The following is a 20,580-nucleotide window of genomic DNA, read 5'->3' on the forward strand; positions in this document are numbered from 1 at the left end:
AGGAGGGAGCAGGCAGTCCCACCGGCGCTTGTTTGAGCGGCTGGAGCAGGAAGAGCACAGATTGAAGAAGCACGACGGCCGTTGGATGGACATCCAACAGTATACAGGTCATCTGTGGAAAGCCTCAAATCTGTGGAAAACAGCATACAACCCATCTGCCATTATTTCAAATAATTTACAGCCCATTCGCTAATTCTTACGGGGTTTTTTGGAGCCCATATTCTTTATGTTAGCATTATAGCCCATATTGTGGCCACGGTTAAAAAATTATATGAAATTTTGCATATGTCGGTGCGGTCTGAACTGTTTTTAATCCCGAAATTTTGAGTCACATTCAGACTGATTTTAAAAATAAATGTATATCAATATAAAATCCAATAAATTTTCCACGCATAAAAATCAATGCAATTTAAAATCTCAAAATGAAAAAAAGATATTTGAAAATAATTGCCGGTTTGATGTGTTTTAAAAATGTACAGCCCATTTCTCATTATTGATAGGCCATTTTCTCGACCAGCCGAATGAGGCTCTCCTCGTCTTGAAAGATTTGTAGCCCAACAGGCCTGATAAAGCGACTTACTTGACAAATCACAAAAGAACTGGGCTAGCCATTTTCAGAAAGAAAAAAAACTACTCGGCTGGTCTGTGGTAAACATAAAAGAAAAGGCTGTCTAGACAGGCCAGAGTGTCCCGCACAGCCCAGTTGACACCCTGCTTCCATCTCAAAAACAAATTAGATAAATGCCACTCCAATTATGGCGATTCATAAACATGCCACTGCAATTTCCAAACTTTGAAAAATGCCACTTCAATTTTTGGAAACTTTGAAAAACGCCATTGCAGTTTGCAAACTTTGAAAAACGCCACTCCAGACTTCGAAAAATGCCACTAGAAATGGCATTTTTCAAAGTTTGGAAATTGCAATGGCATTTCTCGGATACACCAGATTTGGAGTGGCATTTATCAAATTAACCGAAAACAAAAATAACTGGGCGAGCTGCTGGGTCCCTGGTGTCAGCCGCTCATTGTGCAATTCTCTCGTTTATTGTCTACGTTGACAATGGCATGGGACCCAGATGTCAGAAATCCACTAGGAGGAGCCATTTTTTTATTGGCTTGAAATAAGGAGGCACTTGCTTGCGTACTGCCATGACCTTGGCGGGTCCCTGCTATCATCCTCTCCACGTACAGTACCAGTTAGTCGTGCTTTAAAACTGATCGGCACGCCATTAAAAAAAATAAAGGTCGATAACTAATGCAGCACCTCAGGCCAACGAGGCCAGATCACATTTTGCACGAGAAATTACACACCATGTTTCGTTGACATGTGGTCCCGTTCCAACATATTAGTGAGACGATGGCGAGTGGTAGGAGTATTTGCAAACGGACGTGTAGGGCGGGGCGCCTCTTCGTGAACCGTGGAAAACTCGCAACCGTCCACCGACTCTTCGCCTTTCCCTCTCGATTTGGAACTGCTATCGCACGCTCTTCCTCTCCCTCCTCCATTTTCCTTCAGCCCTTCACCCTTTCTTCTGCCATTGTTCGATCGTCTTCTCCATGGAGGGAACAGGCCGGAAACGACCCCGTTATTCTTGCCCCGATCTGAAAGATGACATGGTGGAGGAACTCATTGATCGGTGCGACATCATCACCTCGGCTAGCATGGCAGGTTCGTTCAAGCCCATTCTCGACTCAACTAATAACATGTAACGCCCTCGATGCGGCTATATCTCCCACGTGTCGAAGCACGACTTAGAGGCATAACCGCATTGAAAGCAATGTCGCAAGTGAGGTAATCTTCACACAACCCATGTAATACATAAGGGAAAAAGATACATAGTTGGCTTACAATCGCCACTTCACACAATTACATGAATAAAGCATTACATCATCCAGATACAATCAAGGTCCAACTATGGAACCAAAATAAAGGAAGACTACCCCAAAAGCTACACAGATCCCCGATCGACCCCAACTGGGCTCCACTACTGATCAACTAGAACGAAACAACACAAAGGACAAGATCTTCATCGAGCTCCTCCTGAGCTCAGCTGCGTCACCTGCATGGTTTCATCGGCACCTGCAAACTGGTTTTGGAAGTATTTGTGAGTCACGGGGACTCAGCAATCTCACACCCTCGCGATCAAGACTATTTAAGCTTATAGGTAGGGTAAAAGGTATGAGGTGGAGCTGCAGCAAACGACTAGCATATATGGTGGCTAACATACGCAAATGAGAGCGAGAAGAGAAGGCAAAAGCACGGTCGAACAACTATGATCAAGAAGTGATCCTAGAACAACCTACGTCAAACATAACTCCGACACCGTGTTCACTTCCCGGACTCCGCCGAGAAGAGACCATCACTGTTACACACGCGGTTGATGTATTTTAATTTAAGACCAACTTCAGGTTTTCTACAACCGGACATTAACAAATTCCCATCTTCCCATAACCGCGAGCATGGCTTTCGAAAGTTCAAATCCCTGCAAGGGTGTCCCAACTTAGCCCATCACAAGCTCTCACGGTCAACGAAGGATATTCCTTCTAGCGGGAAGACCCGATCAGGCTCGGAATCCCGGTTACAAGACATTCTCGACAATGGTAAAACAAGTCCAGCAACACCGCCCGAATGTGCCGACAAATGCCGATAGGAGCTGCACATATCTCGTTCTCAGGGCACACTCAGATAGGTCAAGCTATGAGTAAAACCAACCCTCAAGTTGCCCCGAGGTGGCCCCGCAGGCTGCCCAGTTCGGACCAACACTCAGAGGAGCACTGGCCCGGGGGGGTTAAAATAATGATGACCCTCAGGAGCGCGACTCTCAAGGGAAAAAGAGGCTAGGTGGCGAATGGTAAAACCAATGTTGGGCATTGCTGGAGGAGTTTTATTCAAGGCGAACTGTCAAGGGGTTCCCATTATAACCCAACCGCGTAAGGAACGCAAAATCCGGGAACATAACACCGATATGACGGAAACTAGGGCGGCATGAGTGGAACAAAACACTAGGCAAAAGGCCGAGCCTTCCACCCTTTACCAAGTATATAGATGCATTAATTAAATAAGAGATATTGTGATATCCCAACAAAATATCCATGTTCCAAACATGGAACAAGCTCCAATCTTCACCTGCAACTAACAACGCTATAAGAGGGACTGAGCAAAGCGGTAACATAGCCAAACAACGGTTTGCTAGGACAAGGTGGTTAGAGGCTTGGTTTAACAATATGGGAGGCATGATAAGCAAGTGGTAGGTATCACAGCATAGGCATAGCAAAAGAGCGAGCAACTAGCAAGCAAAGATAGAAGTGATTTCGAGGGTATGGTCATCTTGCCTGAGATCCCGCAAGGAAGAAGAACGAGTCCATGAAGGAGACAAACGGGCGTAGTCGAACGGTTCCTCACAAACACGACGTTATCGGAACCAACCCGAAGAAGCAACACCGGAAATAAGCACACAACATAGTAAACAACCACAGCATAAGCATGGCATGATGCACAACCAAGTATGATGCTTGTCCGGTTTAATGAAGCATGGCATGGCAAAGTGCACAAGCAATCCTATAAATTAAGTGGAGCTCAATATGCAACGATGCATATTGACGAAACACCACGACAAGTTATTTAGTTCGATCTCGTTTATGTACCCAACAATATTAAATGTTGATTAACATGGCAAGGGGTGAAGCACAACAAAACTACCTATCTAGGCAAGTTTAAATGAGGCCGGAAACAACGAATAACAATTCCGGTAAAACCCCATATGCATATATTAGGTTTGGTCCCGTTCTGCCCTAAACACAATTTTAGAGTTGTTAAACATGCAAAGTGATGCCACCATGTTAAACTAGACAAAATTCTACCCCATTTACATATAAAGTTTGTTAGGTTTGGAGCTACGGTTATTTAGTGATGAAATAAAACATTTTAGCAAGTTATTTAAGCAAATTTAAACAAACAGCATCTTAAGCATTTTAAACATGGATGAAAAAGACATAATATGAAACTACACAAAATTCTAAGCAACTTTCATATTAAGTTTGTTTTAATCCGATGCACGGTTATTAAGTTATTATATGCATGAAGTTTAGGGGCCTTTATATAAAAACTGCAGTCTCAGGATTAATATCAAAACGATCTGTGGAAAAAAAACATGTCTCGGGCCACATCTGAAACAGCCCACTTGGCAGCTTGCAGCTCACCTAGCTGGGCTCAGCCCAGGTCGGTGGAGGCGGCCCAGGGGGCGCTGGAGCAGGCCGCTAGAGAGAGGTGGTGCTGGGCCTGGTAGCTTTGGGCCACGACGGGGCCTACGAGCGGAGCGAGCAGCTCCTGCCCGTCGTCCTCGTGCCCCCGCGCGAGCAAGGAGGAGGAACGACAGTCATGGCGGCGGATGACGGCGGCTCACCGACGGGGAGGCGCAGAGGAGGATCTGGGGCGCGGATCCGGGCATGGAACAGCGGGAAAGGATGGATCCACCTCGGATCCGACGAGGCAGGGCGTCCATGGCGCGGATGGGGCGGATGGGGCTCCTCCTGTGAAGATGATAGAGAGAGTTCATGAGGGAGAGAGAGCAGAGAGGAAAAATGAGAAGAGGAGAGGGAGCTGGATCGGCCTAGGAGGTCCTCCGATGGAGCTTGACGGCAACGGGATCTCCGGTGGCCGCCGGCGACGCTGACGGGGTGCGGCGCAGAAGCGAGGTGGCGCTCGGGGCGAAGGCCGTTGCCTTGATCCAGATTGGATAGAGCGCTACGGGAGGAGCAGCGGTGCGCTTCGGGCGAAGATGGGCTTCCAGGGCCCCGATCCGGGTTCTGGCGGGCCCGCGGGCTTCACGGCGGTGCGGAGAGACCATGGGCGACGTGGAGGCGTGGGAGCGGCCCTGAGCGGCGGTGTAGGTGGCGGCCGGCCCAGTGGGGCGGCGCCAAGTGGAGAGGAGGGGCTGGAGCGGCATGGAAATTGAGGGGGAGGGGGCTAGAGGTAGGTGGAGGGCTAGGGATGCCCAAAAATGGCAAGCGGACTGTTTAAATAGGGTAGGGGTTAGGGTTTGGTGGGTTTGAGGCCGTTTTCGGACCCTCGGATCACGATCGTGCGGCTCCGGGCAGAGGGTGACTAGATGGACTGCAGGTGGGCTGGGCAAAGTGCGATGAGCTGAGAGGAGAGAAGAGAAGGCAGCCCGGCAACTGTCTCCGGAGACCGAAAACGTCCGACGTTAGACCGACTATATTGCCACTATAGTTTAACGGTTGGGCTATCAAACGAGCTCCGAATGCGATGAAACTTGGCAGGCGGCCTACCTACAACATAACAACACCGCATGCCAACTTTCAACCCATTCTGAGAACATTTTCCGGCCACTTATAAAATAATATTTCGGACGTGTCGCGGGCGCGTGCAAGTGTGTTTGGGCTCAGAACGGACAACAGACAGAAGTGGGGGAACCCGGACGGATGCAAGTTTTGAAAACATGATGATGCAATGCATATGATGACATGATAAAATGCAACACGCAAGCAAATGACATGGCAACGACCGCGAATAACTGGAGGACACCTGGCGCAATGGTCTCGGGGCATCACATAACATCATTACAAAGAACCCAAGAGTCAAGGAGCGGTTTGATCTCCCCTATCTTCTTCGCCGTGACCCTGATGACTGGCGCCGGCACGACGGAGGCCTCGCCCTGTGCCAGTTGATGCCGCTTGATAATGATACGTATGATGTTAAGATGCCATCGCTTGAGGGCAAGGCTTGGGCGGGCGCAAATGGAGATTGGTTTGTTTACATTGGGTCCAACTGCGAGTGGGAACTTGTGAATGTCTACACTCGTGACCGGGTTCCACTTCCAAAAATCTCAGCACACTGCCCAGAGATTGAGCACACCGGTATTGTACGCACGTTGAAATACGATCATTGTGATTGTCTTCTACGGAAGATAGCAATTTGTCGAGTTACCAACCGCTCTTGGAATTACAACAACTATCAAGTTGTTGCTATCTTCAACAAGCTTTTTGCCGTCCTTTGTGGTTCGACTCGATGGACATTGCTCAAAAATCAGTTTCTGTACACGGATGAGTACTGTAATGCAATTTAATATGAGGACCTTGTGTTTGTTGCCACCACTAGTGGCACTGTTTTTGCATGGGATCCTCATAGTTTCGGTACGTTTATCTTCCACTCTAATTATAATTGTTTCATCCACATGCATGCGGGTTAGCAAGTTTCCATTTACTAATTAACCTTCTTCTTGTGTTTCCAAGGTCCTGTGAACATCCCACCACCTATACTTGAAAAATTTTATAACCAAGGGGGAGATGACGATGGTGATGATCACGAGCATGAGGATGAGCAGTGCCCATATACTCTGTGGCGCCTGGCAACTAATTCTGATGATTCACCTCTTCTTGTGTGTATACAGCCCACTGATGATGTTACTGCTAAGGAAGCAGGTGTAGTCTCCCATGGTCGCACTCTCTGGACCTATTCCAACACCCGTTGCATGGTATTCGGGATGGATACTAGTGTGCTAGTGCCAACTCCTTCTCCTTGGTACAGAATTGATAGTCTTGGAGAAAACTCGCTCTTCCTTGGACAAAACTATCCGATGATAGTGAAAGGCGATCCAACTGCTATTGACACAACGTTAACAGTACCATTCATGAGAAGCAATTGTGTCTATACCTCGGACATTTGGGTGGTTCCCTACCCTGGTACTGATATAGTAGGCCGCTTCAGCCTGGATGGTCAGTCCTGCGTTGGTTTCCAGATCGACAATCGATGGCCCGTCCTAGAGAATCACTTGTGGTTCAAAGCAAGCGTTTCCAACGCCAAGGAATGGTTGAGTTGAAGTTCATTTCATTGCTTGTTATTTGTTGTGTGGTGAAAACTTTAGTATTTATAATGTATCCTCGTTGTCGATGTGGGTTGGTGACCTGTTGTATGTAATAAAATGATATGCGTGTGATAAACTTACTAAATTTATGAATGGCTTTCGAGTCGCTTCTCTAAATTTGTACTAGCTTCACATGCTTCGCGCGTCGGGCGGGTGTTTTTATTGTAGCCATATGTTAATGTGTTCGCTGTACGTAACCAGCACCTCGAATCCTCGATACTAGTACTATATAGTAGGAGTAAGTAGTAGGAGTAGTAGGGTGGCATGGGCCAGAACAAGCATTCATGTCCAGGAGTACGGCACACGCCACCACCACGACATCGATCTGACACCATATTATTTCTTGGAGTCCATGCTAGAGCAATCTCTTGAACCTCGTCGTTTCTCTAACTTCAGCCATCGCACGTCGGGCGAGGTGGGGGTTTGCCGATAGTCGGTTTCCTTAACTGCGGTCCCACTTGTAAGGACAACTCCAATGCATGACCCCAAACGCACCTCCGTTTTGCACGAACTCCAACGATAATTTTGACTAGAAAAGCAAGACCAAAGAAAACAAGAACCGCAAGAATACATTTTACTACTCCTGTAAGTTGGATTAGTGCCTTCTCGATGCATTCATTGTTGATCTGCGAAGGCTCGATCTTGCATCTGTGCTAGCTAAAAGTGATAGAACATCTACTAAACTGCGCTCAATCAATATATGGATGTACTCTTCTTCCCAATACAAAAACTTGCATCCATTCTACTCCCTCCGTTGCACAATACATGCCTTCTATTTGTCAAAATATATATGTATCTAGACATGTCTTAGTATATAGGTACATCCATTTTTGGACAAATGGAAGTCAAGTATTTTGGAACGGAGGGAGTACACAATAACTTTTTTAAGTTAGCACAACTAGTCTAATCCGAGAGCAGAACCGAAGATTTGTTCGGATTCTTCCTCCTTTTGCCGACACGTGGGACATCCACCATCCAGGTCGTGTCATGAAAGAAAATAGAGTGGTACTTGAAGCCACGAGATGTGCATCTTGGGTTAAACTGTAAATAGAATCCTACTACTCTTGAGTAACTCCAAACGTGGCCACCGAAGATCTTTATTGGATTTGTTTTTCATCACCAGCACGTCGAGGTGAAAGATGTGCAGGTTCAGTGGGTCCTCTTGCGTTTTCACTGACATGTGGGGCTGCATGTGAGCAAATAGACGATGGGCTCCACGCGTCCGCTGGCTGGCTGAGAAGAGAGATAGAGGAGGGCTGAGCACGGACTACAGGAAATTTGTTCTACGTACCTCGATATATGCTCGATATAGTGGGGTGGCATGGGCCATAACTAGCATTCACGTCTAGCAGTACAGCACACGCCACCCACACGAGTCCCATCCGACACCAATTTTCTTGGAGTCTGTGCTACAGCCATCTCTTCTCCCTCCTGTTTTCTCAGCCATCGCGCGGTGGGCGGGGTGGGGGTTTGCCGATAGTCGGTTTGCTCAACCGCGGTCCCACTTGTAAGTGAAAATGCAACACCGCACGCATTCCCGCTTGAGCGGCGTGCCGGACCAACCGTGTGGGGGTGCGACGCGAACACGGCAGGCTTTTCATTTTGAACTCGTAACTTGTAAAATTTGGTTCTGCTCCATGGCGCGACCGATAGATAGAAAATAATGAGTTTGCCTAGAATAATGAGAAGTTTGGTTCTGGCGCCATTCATGCATGGAGTACGTACGAAAATTATGAAGTTGATGCGAAAGGTAAGATAATTACTGTAGTATCATATACTACTACATGGATTTGACGGAAAGATAAAAATACATACGGATCCATCAACGTTCAATGACATCCTCACGCCCTATGCGCCGGGTCACCAACCGACGTGTTGGGAGCAGCGGCGTTGGCGGCGAGCTCAACGTGCTTCTGAACAGTGCCATCCAAGGTTGCCCTGCGCTCCAAGAAGACCAACGTCCTATAGTCCTCCTCTTGCATGTAGTAGTCCTTGTGGACGATTTGCATGTAGACGTGGGTGATTATGTCGATGGTCTCTTGCTGCGCTAGGCGCTGCGCGGTGAGCGCGACCTCGAGGTGGACATTCTCTGGGGCGACGGCGGGCAGTCGTAGGGCCACCAGTGCGTCGAAGAGGTTGTTACCATACTGGCCGTTGAGGGTGGCGGGCATCGCAGAGCCTGGGTGCGTCGGCTGGAGGCTTATGTCAAAGTCGTCCGCAAGCTTCTTGACGACGGTGAACCTGTCGAGGAAACCGATGAGGACCTCGTCGAATAAGGAGACGAAACTGTCGTCCAAGCGTCCCCTCGCCCTGGCGGCCTCAAGCAGTACTACCTGGAGACGTTCCTTGGTGCTGGGCCGCAAGCCGGCATCGTGGACCATCTGGCACAGCCGGCTGATGCTCGCGCTCATCGCCTCCATGGGTCTAGCATAGGTTCTAGTCAACTGATCTTGCGATTCGAGTGATCACTCAGCCCTTGGTTAGCGTGCGTAGGTGCGTAGGCTTTCATACTACTCCTCGGCCCTCTACTGCACCTGCCTTTGGTTGTATGATAGGTGGGCTAGCCACCCCCTGGGGCCACGTGTCATTCACCCAAAGGCAGTTGCCGTAAGTCAATGAAGCTGCGTCCCCCTCCGTGCCGGTGCAATATAGTCATCTCACTCGACCTCTAGTTGGGGCCAAACGAGAGAAGTTTGATGTTTACTGGTTTATTGGTCCCCTTTGCATTTTGCGCCAAGTTTTGACCTTTGATTTAACTAATAAAATGTTAATGCATGTAAACAAAAATGTTATGTAAGTCACCTTACGAAAACCAAATAATCCCAAAATACTTAGGCACGGTGCATTAACTCCCTCCTTGTTTCTTATTTCATGATATATCAACCAATGAGAGATGTGGGCCGTGCATCCTTTCAATGACTTGAGACTACCAAACATGACATGTAGTGTTTAGTTCATTGCATGTAATCCTATTAGTACTCTAGTTAGGAGTAGCAAAAAAACATTAAGTTCTCTCGCCGATAGGGATAAAACACCATGTATTTATTTACAGAGGGAGTAGTACATTTTTGGTGACATGCATTACTAGATATTGCTAGTCAAATACTAAAATCCAGATGGACGTGGTAGTACTCCTAAATCCAGACGGTGGTGCTACTAGTACTAGTAGTAGTACTACCAATGTAGTAGTAGGAGTACTAGCACTGTACTACCTGTTGGTCAAATTATTACGTGCTGCTCCTCACAGTGAAGTGACAAGACCCTGCGCCGGAGATGACACCTGAGTATAGGCGCCGTGTTCAGCATACCATAGTCGGCCTCACCGTCTGCAGTCACTATCATCATGGCTGTGGAGCTAGCCTGCTTACAACTAGCCCTGTTCGACATAATTTCCCGTGCGTAGATGCCCGTGCATTGCACGGAACACCAAGATTGGGGGTGGACGGCTCCGACAGCGGCCATCGCACCAGATTTTTCCACGACCTTCTACTCCTAGATGTGGTGGGGAGGAGATGAGGCTGATTGTGAGAGACAAGGAGTTGTTTGTAAATAGGGAACAAGTGCGGGCATCTTTTTGCAAAAATGGAGAAGCTTGGCTTGTATGCGTCAGATCTAGATCCGACGGCTATTGGTGAAAGATGGGAGGCACAACATCATCACCAACTCAGGACCTGTTTGATTCGCAGGATTTTGAAAACCCAGGAATAGGACACGGCAATATTACAAGTTTCAAACTGATATTACAAATGTTAGGATTAATGCTGCACCTACAAAGAGGGAATTACTAGGAAGTTTACGTAAGAACTTTCGTTACTTTAGGTGGATGCAACATTATCGTACAAACTAAAATCCACCGCCCTGACAAGTCAAAATGAGCTCCACCGTGTACCCGCGCGGGTGTGGCTGGGCACGAAACGTGAGTACGTGCACGGTGCACCTATTCTCTTCTTGTATACGTACACCACCTACGTGGGGTTGTGTGAGAGAGATACAAACCTAGAGAGATATAGTGTGTGGGTTCTTGAGAGTTTTTTTCGGGGGGGTCAATCAAAAAATTTAACATATGCAATGTGTGTGAAATAGAGTCCTGGATATAACATATATATAGAGGGGGCGATCCACGAGGAGAGAGTGGAGGTATCATCGACTTGAGGTGTCCATAGAATCGAAGAGAGGGATGATGTGTGTGTGTGTGCGCACGCGATCGATAAAGAGTGCCACCGAATTTGTGTGTGCCCATGTCAAAGATATAGAGTGGCTGTCCTACTGGAACGTGAGATGGGACATGTGCAGTTTGTCTCTGTGGCATGGATACCTACCTGCAGCACTCGACTATCGGTGTGTGGTGGGGGAAGAGGGAGGCCCAATTAACTATAGAGGTACAATGGTTGGTATATGTGTGGAGGAGGAGAGAGGCCTACCTCATGTATTAAGGAGATCGATCTGCCTCATGTATTAAGGGAGAACGATCGGCATCCATGCATATGTGCAGGAGATGAATAAGGTTGGGAGAGAGACAGAGCTAGAGTGTTTGAGGGGGTGGTAGTGGAGTTGCTTCTAACAAATGGTGGGATAGGCTTGCTAGACAAATGGAGGGCACGACCGCAATATCAATAAGAGAGGAGATGGCTGCTTGTTGTCTGTGCACGTGCGTGTGAGAGACGGGTTAGGAGGCATGCACGAATGATGAGGGGGGACGATGTGGCTGTGGTAAGCAGACGTAACTACATAGGAAGATCAATCACCCTTTGTAAGAGAAAGGAGAGACATAACTTGTGAGGTACGTTGATCGATGGGGGGTAGTTAAAGTCGATCTAGGTATATGTTGGGAGATCGATCGGTATACATGCTTGTGTGTGTTAGAAGCAAATGAGGCACGAGGAGAAGGATAGAGAGAGAGGGATGCATGTAGGAGGTGGTACCAGAGGCATACTATATCGAGGGGGAGGAGTGTGCGAGTATGAGAACGATGAAAAGAGTGGTGGGAGTGAGGCATGGACGGTGACAAGAGAAGAGGGGAAGCTTGTGTTTGTGCTAGGCACACCTGGCTAGAGAGGCATATCGATCGATGTGTGCCGTAAAGAAGGAGCTGGGGGCCTACACACACCATGGGTGAATGACCTAAAGTGAAAAGATGAATTTGCGCGATGGAGCTAGAGAATGCCGAGGGAGGGTGAGAGGGATGCGGGCATGTGCATGCACAAGAGAAAGTTAGCGCTAGCTACAAAGATAAGAGGGTTGTGTGGGTGTAAAAGACGAATAGTGATCATATATACTTCATTATAAAAAGCGAATTCGGATATTTGAAGAATTTATCATAGTGTTTCAAACCGATGGATGTGTGAATATATATAACGGTGATACACATGGTGTGGTTATGAACATGGTATACTATATTTAATATAGTTTGTCTCTACTCTTATAAAAAATGGAGTTGTTGATGATGGTGTCCCTGCCATCCTGCATTATAGGTCGTCTGATTTATATCTGGCGGATAGCAAGGAAACTATGATGGTTGAAGTTGGCAACAATCATGATTGTAGATTCTTATTGAAATAGAGAAACGAATTCAAATTTAGTTCGAATTGCAGCGGTAGTATAGAAATTTGGAATGCACTAAAATGTTGGTATGAGTAGGTTACATGCATTATGCAGCAAGCAAAAAAATTTAATTGGACATAACATGGATTCATACTCCCTCCTTCCATCTATATAGGGCGTAATGAGATTTTTAAGACCGCCTTTGACTATTGACAAGATTAATAGCACATTACATGCACAATGTGAAAATTATATCATTGAAAGAACCTTTCACAGACGAATTTAACGGTGTGCTTTGTGTAAGTTGCATGTCATATATCATTGCTCTAATATTTGGTCAAAGTTAGCATCGAAAAACGCATTAGACCCTATATAGATGGAAGGAGGGAGTAGCTTTGAATAGCATTTGTATAGTAAAACGGGGTAAGACTCTCTCTTTGTGTGGTGTGAATAGTTTTATTTTTTTTTGTTTTCTTTTTGGTAGAGGGAAGTGCGAATTGATTTGGTATGTACAAGTACAATATTACTACATGTTAGGCTTGTCCCTAAAATTCAACCCGCGTCTTGTTATATCCCGAAAATTCAGATATCATGCTCCCAAAACTGGCGCCTTCACAACCCGCGCCTCGCTATCCCGAAATTACAACGCGTGCAAAAACTCCCTCCAGCTGCCAAATCCTGACACGCGAAATCCCCCTTCTAACCCTGAGCCGAAAGGGCCGCTAGTTCAAATCGGTGGGGGGTACTTTTGTAACACACCCTACATTTTGGACAAGCGCGTTCCTAAGTCATGCTTCACCCCCTCCGTCGCCCCCTTTTCGCCATTCGAAATCCCAGGCCGCCATAACCTCTCCGCTCCAGCCGCGAAACCCCACCCTCCTCCGTCCGCCACGTCACCGCTGCCCAGCCGGAGCCTCTTCCCCGACGATGTCGTCCACCGCAACAGCTCGACGTCCCTCGTCCACCTCCCCGAATGAGGATCCTTCGTCCAGCTAGCCGTCCTGCCGGTTCAACCGCCGCGTCCTCCACCTCCAAGGAGCTGCTCCGACGATCGACTCGTCTATCGCGGCTGCTCCATCCCCACAGCGCCGCCTTAACCTGCCCCACCGGAACCGCAGCATCCTCACCGACTCCTCGAACGAAGCCGAGGCCTACTCGGCGCCACCAAAGAGGTTGTACACTCATCGCATCACACCTTCTCCTCAACTCGACCTCCCGATGCCGATGGTGCTCCATCCCGCACCCCCATGGAGCAGCTACCTTGAAGCCGGTGCCGCGGGCGACATCTCCACGGCGGCTCTCCCCCAGTGCGAGGCCCCTTCGGCAGCGGCGGCCATACCAGCCGGATCTGCTGCTGCTGCTCCGTCTCTTGCTCGATCGCTCGCTCGCCCAGCTGCTGCTGCTGCTCTCCCCCTCGCTCGTGCTGCTGCTCTGCTCCGATTAAGCCACACTTCAGTCGACTGAATCGACTTTTGGGTCAGTCGATTTTCAGGGGTTGGGGGGCTCACCGGAGTTAAGGAAGAACCACCCGCATCAGGGACGGGGGCTCGCCGGAGAGGTACCCCACTATCTATCTTAGGGTTTAGGGTGGGGGCGGGGGGCCTAGAGGGCTGGCCGGGGCGGCGAGGCGGCGCTGGGGCCGGTGGTTCGGCCGGTGGTGGCTGGCGGCTCAGGCGGGTGCAGGTTGAAGATGAACTGCAGGCCCTCCCTAAACTACATGTCAAGTGCCTCTCTGCTACCATTGCGTTCAGTTTCGACAGTAGCATTCAGATTCCACAGTAAATTTCAGTTTCGACAGTTAAGTTCAGAGTCAACAGTTTTTACCTCATCTGTTGTAGTCAGGTGGTTTTTGGTGATGTTAATTTTACATCCATTTTACATCATCTATTGGAGATGCTATTAGAATCCCACTTGAGATTGACGATGTCTGTCTTGTGCTACTTCAGCCTTGACCTTACGGCTCACCGGAGCTGCTCCAACGACAAAACGATCCATCACAACAGAGTAGTGCCCTGGACGCCGTCTACAAATTCCTTAGATCTTCCTCCACACCTCCAACAGCCACCTCTGCCTCAACTACTTCAGCGACCAACCCAATGATGCTGAGGTTGACACGGCTACGGCAAAGAGGTTGTACACTTGTTGCATCACTTATTACTATACATTCACGTCGATCCATTAGGGCTATTTTGGTTCAACGGAAAAACATCGATCCACTGGTTGTTACCATCACTCTAAATTTCTGCATGCTCTCCTTACATAATCTCACCATATTTTTTCATATGCATGTCAGATATTGTACACAGTCATGCTGAACATGTAGAGAAAAAGAGAAGAGTTTTGCGCGGCAATACAATGTCATGCAGACATCGCTCCATGGTGGGTTCAATGGAAAACCCTCCCCACCCCTCTCCAGATTGTAATCCAGAGGAAGATATCTGTTCTGAGGCGGATTCGGACGCCGCTGACCACTCCTATTTACCCCCCAAGGTGTTTGCTCTACCTTGGCATGATGATGTTAGTCATATCATGCATATGTTGCCTTGCAGTGCCTACTTTTGACATCATATATGTCATCTGCTTAGTTTAGACATGTTCTGTAATGCCACCTGTTTAGTTTCTATATCATGTATGGGAATTATGCAGTCTCATGTCTTTTAGCCAGCCATAATATATGTGAAATGTGCAATGCCATCCTGTTTAACCAGGCATCATATATTTGAATGATATCTTGCCCATCCTTTTCTTCATTACATTTCCATTTGTCGACAATGTTTGTACATTAAACTACTCTTCCTGTGAATCAGCCATTTGGGTGGGAGATGGAAAAATCTGGAGTGAAAACAAGGCCTTCAGAGCAGACAGTGCTACCTGTCGAAGCAGATCTCTTGTTGGGTCCCGATAGCTCCTCAGAGATGGATTCAGAGATAGATGACCAGTCCTATTCCCCCACTGAGGTGTATGCTCTATTGGCACGGTTATACTGCTCATATCATGCATACGGTGTCTTGCATTGCATAGTTTAGACATCATATACACAATATTCAACACCATGTTCTTAGTTCAGACATCATATCGAATGCCCTCTGTTTAGCATATAAATCACATATGTGAATTAAATGATGCGATCCTAATTACTTAGATAACATGTAGGTGAATTATGTCATGCGATCCTGTTTAGTTATTCATCATATCTTTGAATTATGTTATGCTATGCTATCCAGTTTAGATAGACATCATATATGTGAAATTATGTCATGCTATCCGTTTTAGTTAAACAATATACATGTCAACTATTTCATGCCCTTTTTTCCACACTATCTATTTTATTTGTCTCTCATACAATGTCTGTACATTCAACTATGTTTCCTGTTTATCAGCCATTTCAATTGGAGCGGGTGATGCCAGTATCTAGCGGACTAAAAACACGGTCTTCAAATAAAACAGTGCTACCTCTTGGTGGAGATAGCACCCCGGTTGTACATGCACAAGAACTAGCCCTACCACACATAACCCAAACTCTCACATATTGTACCCCTACTACGATGGACAGAGAACCAGCTTCACCCAATCTAACCCCAACCCCAGCCGATAGTAACCCAGTTCTTGTTGACACAGCACCATCTCCACCACAGAGCTCCCAAACAAGAGCAGTTAGTAAGGCAGCTCCAGTGCCCAAAGGGCCAGTACTATCACGGCGAACCCCAACTCCACCAGTTAGTACGCCTATTCCTGTGGAGGAAGCACAACCAGCTAGTCGTAGTTTAGCATCTATCGCATTTGATGTTGTTAAATTGTATGTGCGTATCTACCCATCTTGGAAATATTATACTGAAGATGAAGGAAAATGCCAGTTGCAGGTGTTTGTCAAGGATTTATGTGTAAGTAATGTTATTCATGGCAATTACTTTGCTTCGTCCCATACATCCTACCTCCATGATGGTTATAATACAGCAAATTTTTCCATTTTTCTCTATAGAGAAGGACCGATTTGGAAACTCAGGATGAGGTAACCTGTGCTAATACCTCTGCTATCTTCAAGAATGCTTGGTGGCAGTATCGGAATTACCTGAAGAAAACGTACTTCACCGGCAAAGAAACTCATCAAATTCCCTTACGTTCTCCTGAGACACATTTACTGGACGATGACTGGGAATGCCTTGTTCTGTACTGGTCCTGAACCAAGAATGTGGTAAGGTCTATGAGCTCATTTTCTATTTTTAAGTATTATATTCTTGTGTCTTACTATAATCTGTTCATGTAGAACAAGTGCCTAAACCTAAAGAACAACTGTTCTAATTTAAGATTCCATTGCTACCATAGGACATAGATATATGTTTGTTTGATGCTTTTATTATGTACTAGTACTTGGCAATAGAAGACCTGGTAGTTTAATCCTGTCCACCTTACTAATGAACTGGTTCACCGAAATGAGTTTCATATACTAGTACATGCTAAATTTGTTATGTGTCTGCTTGTTTCTTCTTTTAGAATGCTGACAGAATATTGGGGAAGAGTGCCTTATTAAGCAACGGTAAAGGAAGTAATGCAGATAAGGTTCAGGATAGTGACACATCCTGTCTTGGTTTAGTGTTGGAGTTACTGGCCACTACCGCTTGCACAAGCTATTCAAACTCAGTGTCTGAATCAGTTCGGTTTCTAGAGTCTCAACTACAAGCTGAAAGACATCGACCAGCTGTGCTGCGACAAGAAGCGGAAGGACTGCGGAAGTCCCAGGAGCATTCATATGCATAGTTTCTGGTGTAACAGCAAGCATTGGAGGATTTTAGCGCCAAATAGGACAAAGCTAATGAGCTTGCTAAGCTTATTGCCAGCATGATGGATACCCAGGATAATGTTTCTTGAGCTCTTCTGAAGTTGTTTCAATTATGCTCTTGTTTTGCTGCCGCGTTTATTTGCACTGGTGGCCAATTTTGACGGCGAGTGTATATGATATGCTGCTTTGTTCCCTATATTTGCACTGGTGGCGAACTTTGATGCCCAGTGGATGTAATATGTGTAATAGCCGTGATAGCCTAGCGTTAGTTGCTTGCTTATTTATTTCCTTGTTGTCTTGTTTATTTGTTTCTTGTAGTCATTGCAGTTCTTTTTCCGCGGTTAACTAGTGGCTGCAATAACCTATTTTTTAAAACTAGGCCACAATAACCATGGGCTAATATTTACTGTAGTGACACTGGGCCTCCTACGGGCCATAGAAACAGTAGGCCTTCTACAGGCCGTAGAAACAATGGGCCTTCTACGGGCCGTATCATCGATGGGCCTTATACGGGCCATATGATCAATTGGCCAAACATGGGCCAATAACAGGCCGCATTATGGCCGTAAACGGGCTAGAGTTGGAATCGTCCGTTCATGGGCCGACCATAATGGGCCATCGTTAATAGGCCGTATTTGATGACGCTATGTAAACGGCCCAACGTATTAACGGACCACAAACGGGCCGACTGTAACCACGGACTGAATTGGGCCCACAAGCAGAAAATGACAGTAACAAGTCGTAAGTAAACGAATACTGGAAATGAGCCCAAGAATAAATGGGCACTGAGAAGGCCGAAAGATAACATGGGCTGGAAACGGCCCAATGGAATAACGGGCCGTTAATGGGTATAAAGTGATACACTGTTCATTACAGGCCAGTTTCACCACGGGCTGTTAATGGGTGTAAAGTGATACACTGTTCATTACGGGCCAGTTTCACCACGGGCCGTTAATAGGCCAAGAGTTACATAGGGCCTCATATGGGTCGAAAGACGTCATGGGCCATACATGGGCTAGAAGTGAAAATAGGCTGGAATCATATTGGATGGCCCAAATGATGCTACTGGGCCTAATTCGGATAGGGCGTAATGGGCCTTGGGTTAGCGGGCTGTAAATGGGCTATATGCGAACAGGCCGTTAACAGGCTTTCCATGGGCCGGCCTTTTCACAGGAATGGGCCTCTGTTGGGCCGCGCCATGTGTCGACGTATCATAGGCGCCTATCTGACCCACTGACGAGCTGACACGTGTTTCATCCGGCCAATAAGAATTTTACACGTGGAAATTTCCCATTGGTCGGGGCTGTTAACGAGTTATCGGATCCAAAACCCGATCCGATAGCTTAACGGCGTTCCGTTATGGGGGATGCCACGTGTCGGTCACCCTTGACGAAAACACTTCTGTGGCGCGCGATTTATCATCGTGGAAGTGGACACTTCCGTGATGATAATTTTGGTAATGTCATGGAACACTTCTAGATAGCACATGTATGACTATCTTGATTCTGTCATAAATTTGTCATGGATGTACATGCATGACAAAAAACGCGACCTACTGTGACAAACACGTATCATCACGGAAGTGTATTTTTTGTAGTGTGAGGGTTATGTTTTTGATAAAGAAGCTTCTTTAGCTATTTTAGCTTGCAAAGATAGATACGAACTCAAGAGGTTATTAGCTAAATGGAAGCAACAATCTCTTAATGCTAGAATGAAACCTGACCCTGCTTTTGCTACTTCACCTATCTTTGTTACTGATAAGGATTATGAATTCTCTGTTGATCCTGATATAATTACTTTGGTTGAATCTGATCCTTTTCATGGCTATGAATCTGAAACTGTTGTGGCACATCTTACTAAATTAAATGATATAGCCACCCTGTTCACTACTGATGAGAGAACTCGTTACTTTTATATCCTTAAAATATTTCCGTTCTCATTAAAGGGTGATGCTAAGATATGGTTTAATTCTCTTGATCCTGGTTGTGTGCGTAGTCCCCAGGATATAATTTATTACTTCTCTGCTAAATATTTCCCTGCTCATAAGAAACAAGCTGCTTTAAGGGATATATATAATTTTGTGCAAATTGAAGAAGAGAGTCTCCCACAAGCTTGGGGGAGGCTTCTCAAGTTACTTAATGCTTTGCCTGATCATCCTCTTAAGAAAAATGAAATACTTGATATCTTTTATAATGGACTAATCGATGCCTCCAGAGATTACCTGGATAGTTGTGCTGGTTCTGTTTTCAGGGAAAGAACACCGGATGAATAATATGTTGACAAATGAAAAAAATTGGACACTTCCTGAACCAGTTCCTGTACCAACTCCTGAGCCTATTCCTATACCAACTCCGAAGAAGAGGGGTATTCTATTTCTCAGTCCTGAAGATATGCAAGAGGCAAAGAAATCTATAAAGGAAAAAGGTATTAAAGCTGAAGGTGTTAAGAATTTACCTCCTATTGAAGAAATACACGGTCTTAATTTACCGCCTGTTGAAGAATATATGATCTTAATCCATTACCTATTAAAGAAGTACATGGTCTTGATAACCCGACACAGGTAGTAAAGGTAAATTCTCTCTATAGATTTGATGAAGGTGATATCCCTCGTTATAAGTCTGCTAGACAATGCTTAGATGAGTTTGACAATTTCATTGTTAAACAAGAAAACTTTAATGTTTATTTTGGTAGACAATTGAAATACAATTCAAATATGCTTGAACACTTGGGTGATTATATGGCTAATGTTAAAGGTGAACTTAAACTTATTAATAAACATGCTTCTATGGTTACCACTCAAGTAGAACAAGTACTTAAAGCTGGAAATGATTTGCTCAATGCATTGAATAGTAAGAATAATGATAACGCTGTTAGAGTTATGACTAGATGTGGTAAAATGACGCAGGAACCTTTGTATCCTGAAGGCCATCCTAAGAGAATTGAGCAAGATTCTCAGAGAAATAATGTGGATGCACCTAGTCCCTCTAATAGGAAGAAAAAGAAAAATGATAGGACTTTGCAGGCTTCTAGTGAACCTGTTATTGAAACACTTGAGAATCCAAACGATATTTATATCTCTGATGCTGAAACACAATCTGGTAATGAACCTGAAACTAATGAAAATGTTCATGATGATGCTCAACCTAGTAATGATAATGATATAGAAATTGAATCTATTGCTGATCTTGATAACCCACAATCAAAGAATCAACGTTATGATAAGAAAGACTTTGTTCCTAGGAAACACGGTAAGGAAAGAGAGCCTTGGGTTCAGAAACCCATGCCTTTTCCTCTCAAATCATCCAAGAAAAAGGATGATGAGGATTTTGAGCGTTTTGCTGAAATGATTAGACCTATCTTTTTGCGTATGCGATTAAC

The sequence above is a fragment of the Triticum aestivum genome, chromosome 5A (genome assembly GCF_018294505.1).
Source record: "Triticum aestivum cultivar Chinese Spring chromosome 5A, IWGSC CS RefSeq v2.1, whole genome shotgun sequence".
Classification (NCBI taxonomy): Eukaryota; Viridiplantae; Streptophyta; class Magnoliopsida; order Poales; family Poaceae; genus Triticum; species Triticum aestivum.